This window comes from Hyaena hyaena, unplaced genomic scaffold (assembly GCF_003009895.1).
Source record: "Hyaena hyaena isolate Hyena2069 unplaced genomic scaffold, ASM300989v1 scaffold_532, whole genome shotgun sequence".
Classification (NCBI taxonomy): Eukaryota; Metazoa; Chordata; class Mammalia; order Carnivora; family Hyaenidae; genus Hyaena; species Hyaena hyaena.
This window is the reverse complement of record NW_024081165.1, coordinates 796,472-810,568: the sequence shown is the minus strand read 5'-3', so window position 1 is coordinate 810,568 and position 14,097 is coordinate 796,472.

Genomic DNA, 14,097 nt, shown 5'->3' with positions numbered 1-14,097 from the left:
TTTAACGTAGACACAATGCAGTTTGCTCTGTTCGCCCTCTGCCCCGGGGGATTATATGTGATGATATCAGGAGTGCAAACCTGCTTTTTTATTGTTTCTACTTGCCTGGAAAATTTTTGCTCATTCTTTTTTTTTAGCTTTTGTGAATTCTTTGGTATTGTGTTTCTTGAATAGAGCATATAGTTGGGTCTTGCTTTCTGAGCCAGATAGAGAATCTTTTAGCAAGTGAACTAAGGCTTATAAATATTTACCAACATAGTTGATCACTTCAACTCTGCCATATTATTTTATGTTCTTATGATGGTGATGATGATGATGATGTTTATATTTATGTTCCATTTGCTGTGGTTTCCCTATATAATTTGTTTTCATTCCTTTTAAAACTCTTTTGGTATTTAGGATGATAAATAGTTTTGTTTTGGATATTATCTTTGTACTTAAATGTTTTTTTACTTAAATTTTTTAAACATTTATTCAGTTTTGAGACACAGAGAGTCAGTGGGGGAGGGGAAGAGAGAGAGGGGGACACAGAATTCAAAGCAGGTTCCAGGCTCTGAGCTGTCAGCACAGAGTCTGACGCGGGCTTTGAACTTGCTAACCACAAGATCATGACTTGAGCTAAAGTCAGATGCTTAACTGACTGCCACCTGGGTGCCCTTTTGTATGTATACCTTTAAACAATGCTCCTAGTCATACCCTTTAGGGTGGATACTATTAAAAACCCAGAACATTGTAAGTGTTAGCAGGGATACAGTGCATTGTTGGTGGGATTGTGAAACGGTATGACAGCTCTGAAAAACAGTATGGAAGTTACTAAAAAAAAATGAAAAATTGAACCATATGATCCAGAAATTTCACTTCTGGATATATATCCACAAGAACTGAAGCAAGGTCTTGATAACCATGTTCATGGCAGCACCACTCACGATAGGTAAAAAGTAGAAGCAACCCAAACATCCGACTATTGAACAGATGAACAAAATGTGATACACCTGGTACTCAATGGAATGCTACTATGTAGTCTTAAAAAAATGGAATTCTGTTACATGCTGTAACATGGATGAACTCTGACACATTGCACCAGGTGAAATAAGCCAGTCACAGAAGGACAAGAACTACATAATTCCACTTACCTGAGGTTTGTAAAGAAGTCAAATTCATAGATGTAGCAGGTTGAATGGTGGGTACCAGGGGCTGGATAGCTGTTGTTCAGTGGCTATGGAATTTCAGTTCTGCAAGATGAAAAGGTTCTAAAGATCTTTTCACAACAAGGTAAATATACTCAACACAAGTGAACTGCAAACTTAAACATACTTAAGATGGTACATTTTATATCTATTTTTATCATAATAAAAAATGCCCTTAGCTCTCTGTTTTTAATTAACTTTATCTGGTTTCTTTTTAGTGTAAGCTTTAAATGTACATTGATGCCCATGTACTGTGTATACCATAGTCTGTGAGTTTATGCATCAGTACTTCTAAATCTATCTCCTGGTGATTCTATTATGTAGAGAGAGCTGTGAGTCACCGGGCAGCTCTTCCATCTACCCCTTCCGTTCCAGTCTGACATCACCGTTCTATTCCAGCTTTCCTCTCTCCTCACATGCTATAAATCTCCCTATCTGGCTTTTCCCAGATGGCCTGTTCAATCTTCCCTAAATACTATGCCCAGCGCAATCTCACAAAAGTTCCACTTTGTGTCAGGCGCTCCATTCTGAAAGTCATCAATAGTTCTTTTGTATTGTCTCACACTTGAAACAGGTGAATTGATGCGAGTCCCAGCAGGGTCACTTGCCAGTTATGTGACCTTTGTTAAGTATTGTAAGGTGCCAACATAGTTGCTGAATCACAACAGGCGTTCAATAAAAATCCTTCCGTTCTTCCTGTGTAAAGGCCTGGCATCCTATTCATCCTGTCTGCCCACTCGCTCCCTTGATCCACTCTCCTGACCTCCCCCACCAACTGGCACAGCCATCTTTGGGTTTTAAAACCAGGCTTATCTTGGGGCGCCTGGGTGGCTTAGTCAGTTAAGCATCCAACTTTCACTTGGGTCATGATCTCGCGGTTTGTGGGTTCGAGCCCCGCATCGGGCTCTGTGCTGACTGCCAGCTCAGAGCCTGGAGCCAGTTTCAGAGTCTGTGACTCCCTCTCTCTCTGACCCTCCCCTGCTCACGCTGTCTCTCTCTCTCTCCTAGAAATAAAACAAAAAACAAAAAACAAAAAAACCAGGCTTATCTTTTAGACCAAATTCAAGTCCCACCTCTTGCCTGAACACGTCAGCCAGAAATGATTGTGCTTCCTTGTGTACCCATGGCACTCTCTGTAACATGTGGAACCTTTCAGTGACAGTTTACTTGTGTTCTGTTGTTTTACAAAATTGTAAATAAAGTTAGTTAAACCCAAGGACAGGCGAGGAAGGGAGCAGATTGCGCACTCCCTATCAGAGAACTGACAAATTACATCATTTGCTTTGAAAACATGTGACCTTGCTCGAACGATTATTGATCCCATATCAGAGGGATGTTCCTTTAGATTGTTTGGCAAGTTACACATCATACACACCTATTATAGTGAAAGCTCACTGAGGGCAGGGTCTATCTCTTAAGCTTCTCTGTACTTGATACAACATTGTTGGAAAGCTATAAATGCATTTTGTGTAAAGGGTCTAGCTATCTAATACAGCTGACAATTACTGAATGCTTATTGTCTACTTGGCCCTGTTCTGTGTGCTTTTCATTAAATCCTCACAATAACCATGTGAAGTAGATCCCATTATTAGCCTCATTTTATCACTGTTAGGCTCTGAAACTGAGGTTCAGAGCAGTCAAGTAGCTTGACCAAATTTGTGCTGCGAGTATGTGGCAGAAGCTGAGCCAGGGTAAGAATTCGAAAGGTCTGTCTTTAGAATTCATGCTGCCCTTCCTGTTACCGCCTGTCATTGATGGATTAACAAAATACAGTCATTTAATTATATGCCTGCACACTATAATTGTTCATATTTTGTTCCAAGATATAGACTATATTGATATTTTCTGTTTCACTGAATTTCTAAGCAAATGAATGTCAGTGATCCCCTCAGGGCTGACCAGGTGGACTGGAATGTGCGTTGGGGTCAGCTCTTCTGCATTTTAAAGCTGACCCTGCCACCTACTTGATGTGTGGCCTTGAACAAGTCACTTAACCTTTCTTGTTTCTCATCTCCAACTTCTATCATTGGACATTTACATAGGATTTGTTGCCATAGTAATAGAAAATAATACTGACCTATCTCTCAGGAGTGAGTGTCATGGGGATTAACTAATTTACAGCTGTGAAAAGCTCTCCACATATGAACTGCTAAACAACAGTGAGATCGTAAAGAGAATTTAAAACACCATCAGTTTGTAGAGCATGCCCATTTGATGCCCATCATTATATGTTTAACTATTAGCATTACTACTCATAATAAACTTTTATGAGGTACTTTAGGTGGGTGAAGTGTTTTTATGAGAGCTAATTAGTTGTTCCAACCAGCTCTATGAGGTAGGTCAGTATTTTTATCATCCCTGTTTTGGAGATTACATTAAATTGGTGTATGCATCATTAAAAAATCTTAACCTTTTAGGTATTTGGAAGCAATCTGTGAGTGGAGACAATTCCCATATAGCTATCACACCTAACACGAAGCTCTAGTGGTAGGGTACTGGGAGAGGATATTCTGTTTGTGGTTCCCAAGATAAAACAGTGGCAAGTCTGTCTGTCTGTCTGTCTATCTATCTATCTATCTACCTACCTGTGATTTTTTAATTAAAAAATTCTTTTAACGTTTATTTTTGAGAGACAGGGAGAGACACAGAACACAAACAGGGGAGGGGCAGAGAGAGAGAGACACACACACAGAATCTGAAGCAGGCTCCAGGCTCTGAGCTGTCAGCACAGAGCCCGACGTGGGGCTTGAACTCATGGACCACGAGATCATGATGTGAGCTAAAGTCGGACGCTTCACCGACTGAGCCACCCAGGTGCCCCAAGTCTTTTTATTTTTAAGTGTTTGATGTTTACACGTTAGCTATGTGGCAGTTCTTGTGTGAGGCTCTTTTGTGTACTACTCAAGATGTATTTAAGAAAATAGAGCCCATTTTAGATATTTCAAAGAAGTTTAATACAAGAAATTGGTTACATATGTTTTGGATGGGTTAGAAAAACAAGTGGGAGGATTAGGTGCTGGGGGAACCATTAGAAAGAAGACGTCATTCCCAGAAACTCATAGCTTCAGGAATCAGTCCTCTTGCAAGGCTAGGGGAACAAAAGAAAGAAGATCAAGGTGGTAGAGTCCTGGAGCCCATCAATGGACTAGGACCACGGGGAGAAGCCCCATTGTAGGAGCTAGAACCATAAAAGGCAGCAGGTGCCTCCAGAGAGACTGGCAAACCAAGAAAGAAGAATAGCCTCTCTTCTGCTCCCACCCTGTGGTGTCAGACCTGTGCTTCCAACTGGCAGAAACTAATAGGAAGTCACAGGTGAGGGAGTCTGAGAGCAGCGGGGTGTAAGTTTCTAGCTCTAGCCTCACACAGCTAAATGGTGAGGGTGGATGCATGACTGAGAAGGAGCAGGTACGTTACTGGCCCGCCTAAGAAGTTTGCTAAGTTTTTCCCTAAGCTCAGGGAGATTCAGAAACTTGACGCGAGGCCTTTATACTAGCAAGTGGTGGACATACTATTCAAGCTCAGGTTTGCTAGCTTCAAGTGATCTGATGCATGTTTCCAGTGTGACACTTGACCTCTCTCAGTCTTAGTGTGTTCACCTTCCCAATGGGGCTTCAGTGGCAGATGGTAAGAATGTTTACCTTCACCTGTCTTCAAGGGTAGAATGAGGATCAAATCAAATCGTGTACATAATGATACTGGGTTGTTGCTAATGCAACCCCAAAAAGCAGACTGGTATTATTTCTGAATTATGTTTGCAAAAATATTTGTAAACATAAACCCAAGGTTAAGATGAGATTACCCTTCCCTTGAATGTGGTTGGAGCATCTTACATTTAGAATGTGGTTCAAAATTGAGGGTGTGGGAGGAACATCTTTCAGTTGGTGGTTGCCGTTACTGTTGGATTCAAAAGGAGCTTACACAATGGGTTAAAAAATTACTTGCAGCTTCTAATTTATCCTAATAGGCTTCTAACAATGTTTCCAGGTTTCAGTAATACAATTCTTATTTTAAAATAAGTTTTATTACATGATTATTAACAGTCCTGTAGTATAGAAAGGGAACTGATATATGACACAATTTCATGAAACAGTTGGTTAGAAACAAATAATGGATGTCCAGTCTCCTGAGGTCCACTTTATGAGTGGGCATGGTGGTAGCTCAGAAGGAACATTGTTGGCTAAGTAAACTGAGGCCAGTCATTTACCTCCCTGAAACTCAGTTTCTTCATTACTAAATTAGGAGTGTTTGTCCTCCTAGTTAGGGTGTGAGTTTGAGAACTGATTGTGATAATGTATATTAAAGTGTTTGGTAAAATTTAAAGTGTTGTACCAAGGTCAAGGTCGACCGCCAAGTTGTCTTGCTGCCTCCTGGACCGTACAAAAATATGGCTTTTGCAGACATTGAGGAATCCTTATGAGGAAACAAGACTCTGCAGCATCCTATCATCTGTCATTCCCCAATGTCATGAACTGTACTAACTGTTTATGCCCACCCTTCCCCATCAGAGACAATGAAATCACTCTGACAGACTGTTGTTTTCCCAAGTAACGGCCTTATCATTTGTACTGCTCTGAGGAAAGCTGTGTCGGAATCACTGGCCCCAAACCCCTGCTTTTCATCAATCTCTTTTTGGCTGCAGAACCCCGTGGAGGGAGACAATATCCAAATTGCTTTCAATCCAATAACTCACCCCAGACAACAATAAAAACAATGACAGCAAATCTAAACCCCAAACAATGGATGTTAAGTGACTCACGAATTGGAAGGTGAGCAACCATTTTCAGGAATTCTTGTACCACCTTTGATCTGTTTGTTTAAGATGCCAGACTGTGGTTGTCATCTCTGGGAGCCGTTTCTTTTGCGGAACTGATCCAACTGTTTTCTTCTCTGTAGGCTCTAGACCATGATCCTCCCTTTGATTGAGCTGCATTGCAGGGACTCAAGCTCTACTACTACTCCCTTCCCCTGTGGCCACAGAGGCCACTCAGGGCCAGAGGTACATTTTTTAAGTGAGGTCTAGCGGGGTCTGCCTCACTTCGGACAGATCCCAGAATCCAGAGTCTATTCTCTTTTCCAGACTGCTATCCTGACCAACAGCTGATCCTGATGTATTTCCTTCTGTCCAGTGGTCCTAATGTGACTGTAAGTGGGATCCACAGAACCATGTGATTTTTGATTTCCTGGGCATCCCCTTTCATGTCTGTGAACCTTAACATACGGATGCTCTATTATGCAACAAAGAGTATGCATTTATATCAACCAGAGCAGAGTGATGAACAATCATGGCCCCATTAAAGTCCACCTTCAATAATTCATGGACTGGGAAGGAGCTGCAGGAGGCACCAGTTTGACTTCAACTTCTCGATGTCACAGATCCTTCAAAGCCAATTTGTGGGTAAATACTACAAGTCTCCAAAATTAGTGTGCTTACTAAAAAGGCAACTATACCCAAAGGAAGCCTTTCTGTTTGAATTTAATTGATTTAAAATTAGCATTCCCTTTCTTTTGATGGCTGAACTCTTGTTTACTGGGAAAACATTTGTAGCAAAACACATACTGCATGTGTACCTGGGCGTTGATATTCTCACTGGCAAATACTCTCCACCACAGTGCCTAGATACATATTTGGCTCAGGGACCTGAACCCTTCTCAGGGAACCATTCAAGTCTCCCAAGGAAATGCTATCTTTACTTGTCCAGAACGACGCTGATGTTTAAAATCACCTTTCAGAACAGTCCTATGGATAGTCCGTGGCCTCTCAAGCTACTGAACGCGTGGAAAATAGCAGAAAACAATTTGTTAAAAAAGTGTTACTGTTAGGTTGTATTGGTTTCCCTTTTCTTTCTTTGATTTTTGAAAGGATGGAAAATAAGGGTTGTTTAACAAGGACTATTTGTCTGGAAATAGACTTTTGTTATTGCTGTAATCCCTTTGTTGCTTCTTCAATTGAGAGAAGGAGAAAATTCTCCAGGGAATTCATAACATGCAGAGGATTCTAGGAAACGGGTGATGGATGCACATGATTATTTGGAAAAAAAGCACTAATTTACCTTACGGTTCCTATTCCTCTAACAGTTTAAACACAAATGTGTGTGTGCGTATGTGTGTACATATGTGTGTGGGTGCATATATATGTATGTATCTCTATGTGACTATTTATATAGACTTTTAAAAAATTTTTATAAATGTGTTGCTTTTTCAATGTGGAAAATAAGAGGAAACAGAAAGGATAAAATAAATATCATCCTTAGTCTTAGCACCCAGAGGTAATGTTTTAACATTTCTTCTAAGTATACCTAAAACCTAGAGTGTAATACTTTAGTAAAATAGGAATCATATGAGATATGTTACATAATTTAAAATTCACTTTTATTCATTTATGGTATTAAGTGTATATTTCCATGTTCCATGCTCTACATTATTATATTAATAGCTTTACAGAATTTCATCAAGTGATATGTCAGTCCCCTATTGTTAAACGTTTACAGTACTTCCAGTTTTTCCAAATTCTAACGTTATGGTAGATATCCTGGAAGCTACACGTTGGTGTTTCTTTAGGATAAATGACTAGAAACAGAATGCCTGAGATAAGGGATATTCAGAACTTTTAGGCTTTTGATACATATTGTTAAATTTCCATCCATAAAGATAGTGCCAATCTTATTTTATCATCAGAAATGTAAGGGAGTGGCTATTTCTCCATATTTTTACCAACACTGGACATTAAAAAATATCTTTTCAGCCCTGTGGGAAATATAGAGTGAGGGATAGACCAACGAAACCTGATGTAATACTAACAAGAATGCTAACAAACACATTATTAGTGCCTCTTAGGGACTGAATTGTCTCCCTGCCCCCATCCATATGTTGAAGTTCTAAACCCCAATGTGAGCATTTGGAAATATGATCTTGAAAGGAAATATGATTCTTAAGGAGGCAATTGAGGTTAAAAGAGGTTATAAGGGTGGGGCCCTAATGCTATAGGACTGGTGTCCTTAGGAAAAGAGGAAGAGACAACAGAGAGCTTGCATTCTTTCTCTCCATGAGAGCGTAGTGAAAAGGCGGCCACCTGGAAGCCAGGACTCACAAGATACCAATTCTGCTGGCACCTTGATCTTGGACTTCTAGCCTTCACAGTTGTGAAAAATTAATTTCTGTTGTTTATGCCACCTAGCCTGAGTTATTTTGTTATAGCAGTACTTGTGTAGATTCTTGGCAAAACTCAGCCTGAGTCTGGGGGTTTTGAGATAATAGAGACGGAAGCAGAAGTGTGAGCTAGTGAGGCTGCTATCAAGGTGGGCAGAAGAACAAGTGTAGCCTATCACAAGCTGAGAGCTATACAGGTACATCTGATTCATTCATTCATTCATTCATTCATTCATTCAAAATAGAGCTAAAAAGGGCTCCTGTCTGTACAGCAGCTGAAGTGAGGGCTTTTCCTTTTATTTTCTCCTGATATTCCGGCTCCCCTTGCCTAAGAAAAAACATATATAAATTAACATAATATCCATATTTTTCTGGCATCATCCCCCTAAGTACCAAGCACATATAAGCTAATTGGTGTTTTAGAAACACTTTATAGCAGGAGGGATTGTGACCCATTGTGTGACCTCAGTTTCCTCAACTGTAATTTAAGAGATTTGGGATAGATTGGTGAGTTTTAAAATTTGTGCACTGAGCAACACCTAAGGCCACATCCTCCTGTCCTCTCCTCTCCAGTGATAGAGGTGGGGCTGTGGGGCTGGGCCCCAGTGTGACAGAAATCTCGCTGGGATGTGGCACCTCATCTTCCTTGTTTTTTTAGAACAACTCTTATTTTTCTTTGTTACATATGACTTTATTTGAAGAAAATGTCTGTTGTGGACTGAACATTTGTGTTCCCCCCCCCCAAATTCATATGTTGAAATCCTCATCCCTAAAGTGATGTTATTAGGAGGTGGGACCTTTGGGAGGTGACTAGGTCATGAAGGTGGAGGCCTTACAAAGGGATGAGTGTCCTTATAACAGGAACCTGGAAAGCTCTCTTGCCCTCTTTCCACTTTGTGAGGATACAGTGAGAAGGGAGAAGGGAGCAGTCTGCAAGCTGGGATGCAGCTGTCTCCAGAACCCAACCATGCTAGCACCTTGACCTTGAGCTTCCAGCCCTTAGAAGTGTGAAAAACCAATGCTTGTTGTTCATATGCCACCAGATCTGTGGTACTTCATTGTAACAGCCTGAAAGGACTAAGACAAAGTCCTTCACCTTAAAAGGTATGAAAGTCTTAGGACAGGATGGTATTAAGTTCCTTTCCAACTATAATTCTGTGACCTCTGAAATTGGTTTATTACCTGTTAGGACTTTGCACACTTTATAACGCTCTTTAACGTATATATTCTCATCCACTGTACACATTCCTTTATGTAGTAAGGACATGTATCATCACTCTCATTTCACATACTTGGAAACACTAAGTGACTTTCCAAGGCCACAGAGCTAGAGACAACCAGACCTTAATCTAAAGTCCTCTGACACCAAGTTCTGTTGTTTCCCTGCGACTCCTGCGAGAAGGAGCTAAGAGCTCCTAGAAGTGGTGGGGAAAATAAGGAAAGGAGTCATAACCCTAACATTTAAAAGTGTAACGAAAAAGTCTAAGTTACATGCATTTTTACTTCTTTTAGGATAACTCTGTAAGATTATTTTCCTATTTATTTATCCTTCTTGTTTATCTTAATAAGTCATTTTTTTTTTTTTTGACATAAGGTCTAGAATGGCCCTTACTATGAACCCAGTGAGTTTGAATAGAAGGCCATCATTTTAGGAGCTGCAGAAAAACACAGAACTACCTGTCAGCATACCTTACTTACAAGCAAGGAGCCTAACAAAAAAGGTTTCCTCTGCTTTGAATTTACAAACTTATAGCTAAGAACTGGCGAACATTGTCTCTTTTCCAAATGCTCATCACCTCTTCTTTTCCAGTCTGTAATATTGTCTTTATATTCCGTAGCAAATCATGATTTCTTTTCTTTGGTTCCATAAACTGTTTCTTCCTTTCTTTTCTGTCCTACAGTATTGTTTATAGGTCCTGGCTCTTTAGCTCTATCATGGTTAAACAGCCCTGCCCAGTGGCCTATTAAAGGTTATTCCAGCACTGTTTTCGGACAACCTCCTGGGATCCTCCTTGATTTGCTCCAAATTGGCTTCTTTTTCTACTTGGACTCTACCTGACCCAAGGCTTCTTCTCCCGTTCACCAGCAGTATTTGGATTCGGCTTTTGGCCCCCATTCCCCTGGATTTGACTCTTGGCGCTTCTTTAGGCCTTGGCATGGTCTCCCCATTCTGGCTCTTCATGCTCCAGACAGCCTACATAGATAGATGCCTAACCCCTATCCTTCTGCCCCTGGAGATCACCCTTGGGCACTGGCTCATTGTCAGGCATCCTGGACCCCTACAAGGGCTAGGAAAGATGGACAGTGACAATGTAACCAGTGAGGATGTGTTTCTTATGTGTCTGAGAATAATCTTATATCAACAATAACAGCCATAATCATACTAACCGCTGATCCTTTCGGAATCCACACTCTGTTCCCAGCATGTGATATGCTAAATATTTATATGGGTAATCTCCTGTTCCATTTTTCTTACTTCTTCAAGTCTACTGCGTGTTGCCTGAGCCCAGGGTCATGTCTTACACAGGTAACCAATGTAGTATAATGGAGCTGATGGTCTGGTGTAGCTATTAGCCTCCTCACTTTATAACATGCAGTACTTTTCTGAGTGATGTGAGAACTTTAAAAGAGAGAGGAAAACTATTGCACATAAGCTTGATATAGGTCTTGGAGTTTCCATTATTTTTTATTTCATGAAATGTAAAGTTTATATATCATCAAAGGATCCACCTTTCTATTCTCATTTAAAAAGACTCTTTCCTGGGGCACCTGGCTGACTCAGTAGGTGGAGCATGCGACTCTTGATCTCAGGATTCTGAGTTCAAGCCCCACATTGGGTACAGAGATTGCTTAAAAGTAAAATCTTAAGCCACTTGAGTGGCTCAGTTAGTTCAATGTCTGACATTGGCTTAAGTCATGATTTCCTGTGTGTGAGTTCAAGCTCCAGATCGGGCTCACTGCTGTCGGTGCAGAGTCTGCTTTGGATCCTCTGTCCCCCTCTCTCTGCCTGTCCCTCACTTGTGCTCTCTCTCTCTCAAAAATAAATAAATAAATAAATAAATAAATAAACATAAAAAATAAAATCTTAAAAAGAAAGTAAAATAAATAAAAAGACTCTTTTCCAAGCTCTACTTATACCCCACATGACCTGACCGGAAAAGCTTCCATAGTCCTTCACCATAGTCTTCTAGTTCGGAGTCCAGTGTGTTAACTGCTCAAAAATGGCTATCTTTGACCAAAATCTCAGGTTGTAGCAGTGCCGGGCTGGCTCCGTCAGTGGTGCATGTGACTCTTGATTTCAGGGTTGTAAGTTCGAGCTCTATCTTGTGTATAGAGATTACTTTAAAAAAAATCACAGGTTGTTTAGGTTGCTATCTGCAAGTGGCTCTTATGTGCTGCTTTCCTGGTTTTGGATATAAGATAATTGTACTTCAGTGTCCTTAGCATTACTTAGCTGCAGGAATTACTACTGTCCTTTTATTTAACCTCTGTTGAGCCTCATGATGACCTACTATACACAGAATCATTCATCTCTGTCTCTATGTCCCTCTCTGCCCTTAAACTCTGCCTTCTGTCTCTCTTCCCCTTCCTTTCACCTCTTAAACACATCCCCCATCCTGGCTGCAAGGAATCCAAAGAAGAAACCAGAATCCAGCTCTCATTTGACATTTCTCTGGAACACTTGGTAGGTAGCATGGTATGTGTCTCAGAAATGGACATACCTTTCCCTTTTATGAGAGATTTTGGAGTACAAATAATCAAAGAAGGCTTTCTTCCATTCAGCTGAGAAAGCAGTAGCCCCAGGCCAAATACATCTTTTGATTTTATAGATACACAAACCCACAAAGCCTGAATGAAAAGCAACTTATAAGAAAAGGAAGATGATCAAATTGCTTCAGGCTCTCTGCTTGATACCTTTTAGGTGCCGAGTACAAGCACCCATTTGCATGACTGATTTAATGGTTTCCCTTATGACATTGTTAATCATCATGATTAAAATGACTTACATATGTGCAGTGCTTTCCCAGTGCTTAAAGCCTTTTTATATCCACAATCTTATCAGGTGTTCACAACAAACTTGGGAAGACACACATGCCAGAAGATTGGCCTTTTCCTGCTCCTGACCCTCCGCCATGGGTGAGAGTAACCAGCCTTACCTCAACTTAGTAAAGCACCACTTAAGTCTCGCTAAATTGCTTTGGTAAACAAAGGGTTACAGCCAACCAACCAGGCTTGGATTTGCCACATTTCGGGTCCAGTGGGCATTGGTGGGAGCTCCCTACTTCACCATGAACATCATTCTCCACCTTGCTTTTATTATTAATTGTAAGCACTACCTTAGCAGTTGTACGTACTTCTCTGGCTTTGGAAGACTTCGAGAATTCACAGCTCAGTTCCTCCAGAGCCCTACAGACAAGGCTGAGGGTGGCTGGAGCAATTCCACTGGCTTTCTTTCTTATCTCCAACCTTGTAGTCCCAAGTCTCTATGTGACCTGTAACTATTAGTCACAGAACCCCAAACTCTCCCCAGTTCCTTCCTCTCCCATATGCGCAGTGGTATATTCCCTTCTTATCTAGCCCTATGACACACATACAGCAACTACTGCTATTTCTCATTAGAGATGAGAAAACCATGTTAGGGGATGACAGCATTTGTTCAAAGAGCCAGTCTGACAGAGACAGGAACAGTTCTCAGATCCTCTGACTTCCAAATTAGTTACCTTTCCTGGTATGGAATACATGCTGATGCCCCTTTTAAAAAGTTTTCAAAAACAGGCACAATTCCAATCATTTTTTCCTAAAAAATTGCTTGTTACTTTGCCATTTCATAAAATCACTTTAGGTGTACTTTATGGTCCTTTAGAATCAATCTGAAAACGCATCTATCATTAGACCTTCTTCCCAGTCCACAAGCCTCTTCTCTAAGAACTATCTGCTTACTGGGAGGGGTGACTCCTGCTCGCCATATTTATAGTCCATGATCTTTCCTTCTTTTCGTGGCTGCCTACAAAACAGGGGAGCCTATGCAGGACGGAGCAAACTGTGCCTCCTGGAAATGTGGAATTGGACTGAATGGATATCAGGTATTCAGTGTTATGGGTCATTTGAACCAAGGACAATTAAGCTCTGGGGTCATGGCCCCTGTGTTTGGACATACAACCTTGAAGCAGAGGTTAGAAAGAGAAGGAAAAAGCTGGGACAGAGCATGCAGAGAGAGGAGACAGCACGTGGCGCTGGGGGAACAGAGCTAGGCAGGCAGCAAGGGCGGCTGCCTGGCTTCTCCACTGCTTTTCTGTTCACAGCTCCAGAAAAACAAGTGGCTCAGCCCCCACTGTCACTCCTGCCCTGGGATCATAGGAGACACTCGGGGTTCTTTCCCCTCAAGTCCTGTTTTCTGTTAGGTTAAAGAGGATTTCTAATATTTGTCATCAAAGGGCTTTAACTTAGACGTTTAGAAAACGACTTTCTGGAATTATTTGCTCCCAGCATGTCTGTCATTGGAAATAGCTACAGATTAGATGTAGATTATCTGTAAATTAGATATAGAAAATAATTGTCTCCAGCCATGACTACGGGTGTGCACGCACTCGGCCGCACACATCCCCAGCCTTCCTCACCCCTGCTGGCCTCACCTTTCTCCCCACCCCCAAGCACCCCCAAGCTCCCGGTGAAGAGAGCAGCACCCAGCCTGATACTGAGATAACTTCTCCTCGTTGGCACTCCTCTCATAATGCTCCCCCCCCCCCCCCCCCCCCCCCCCCCC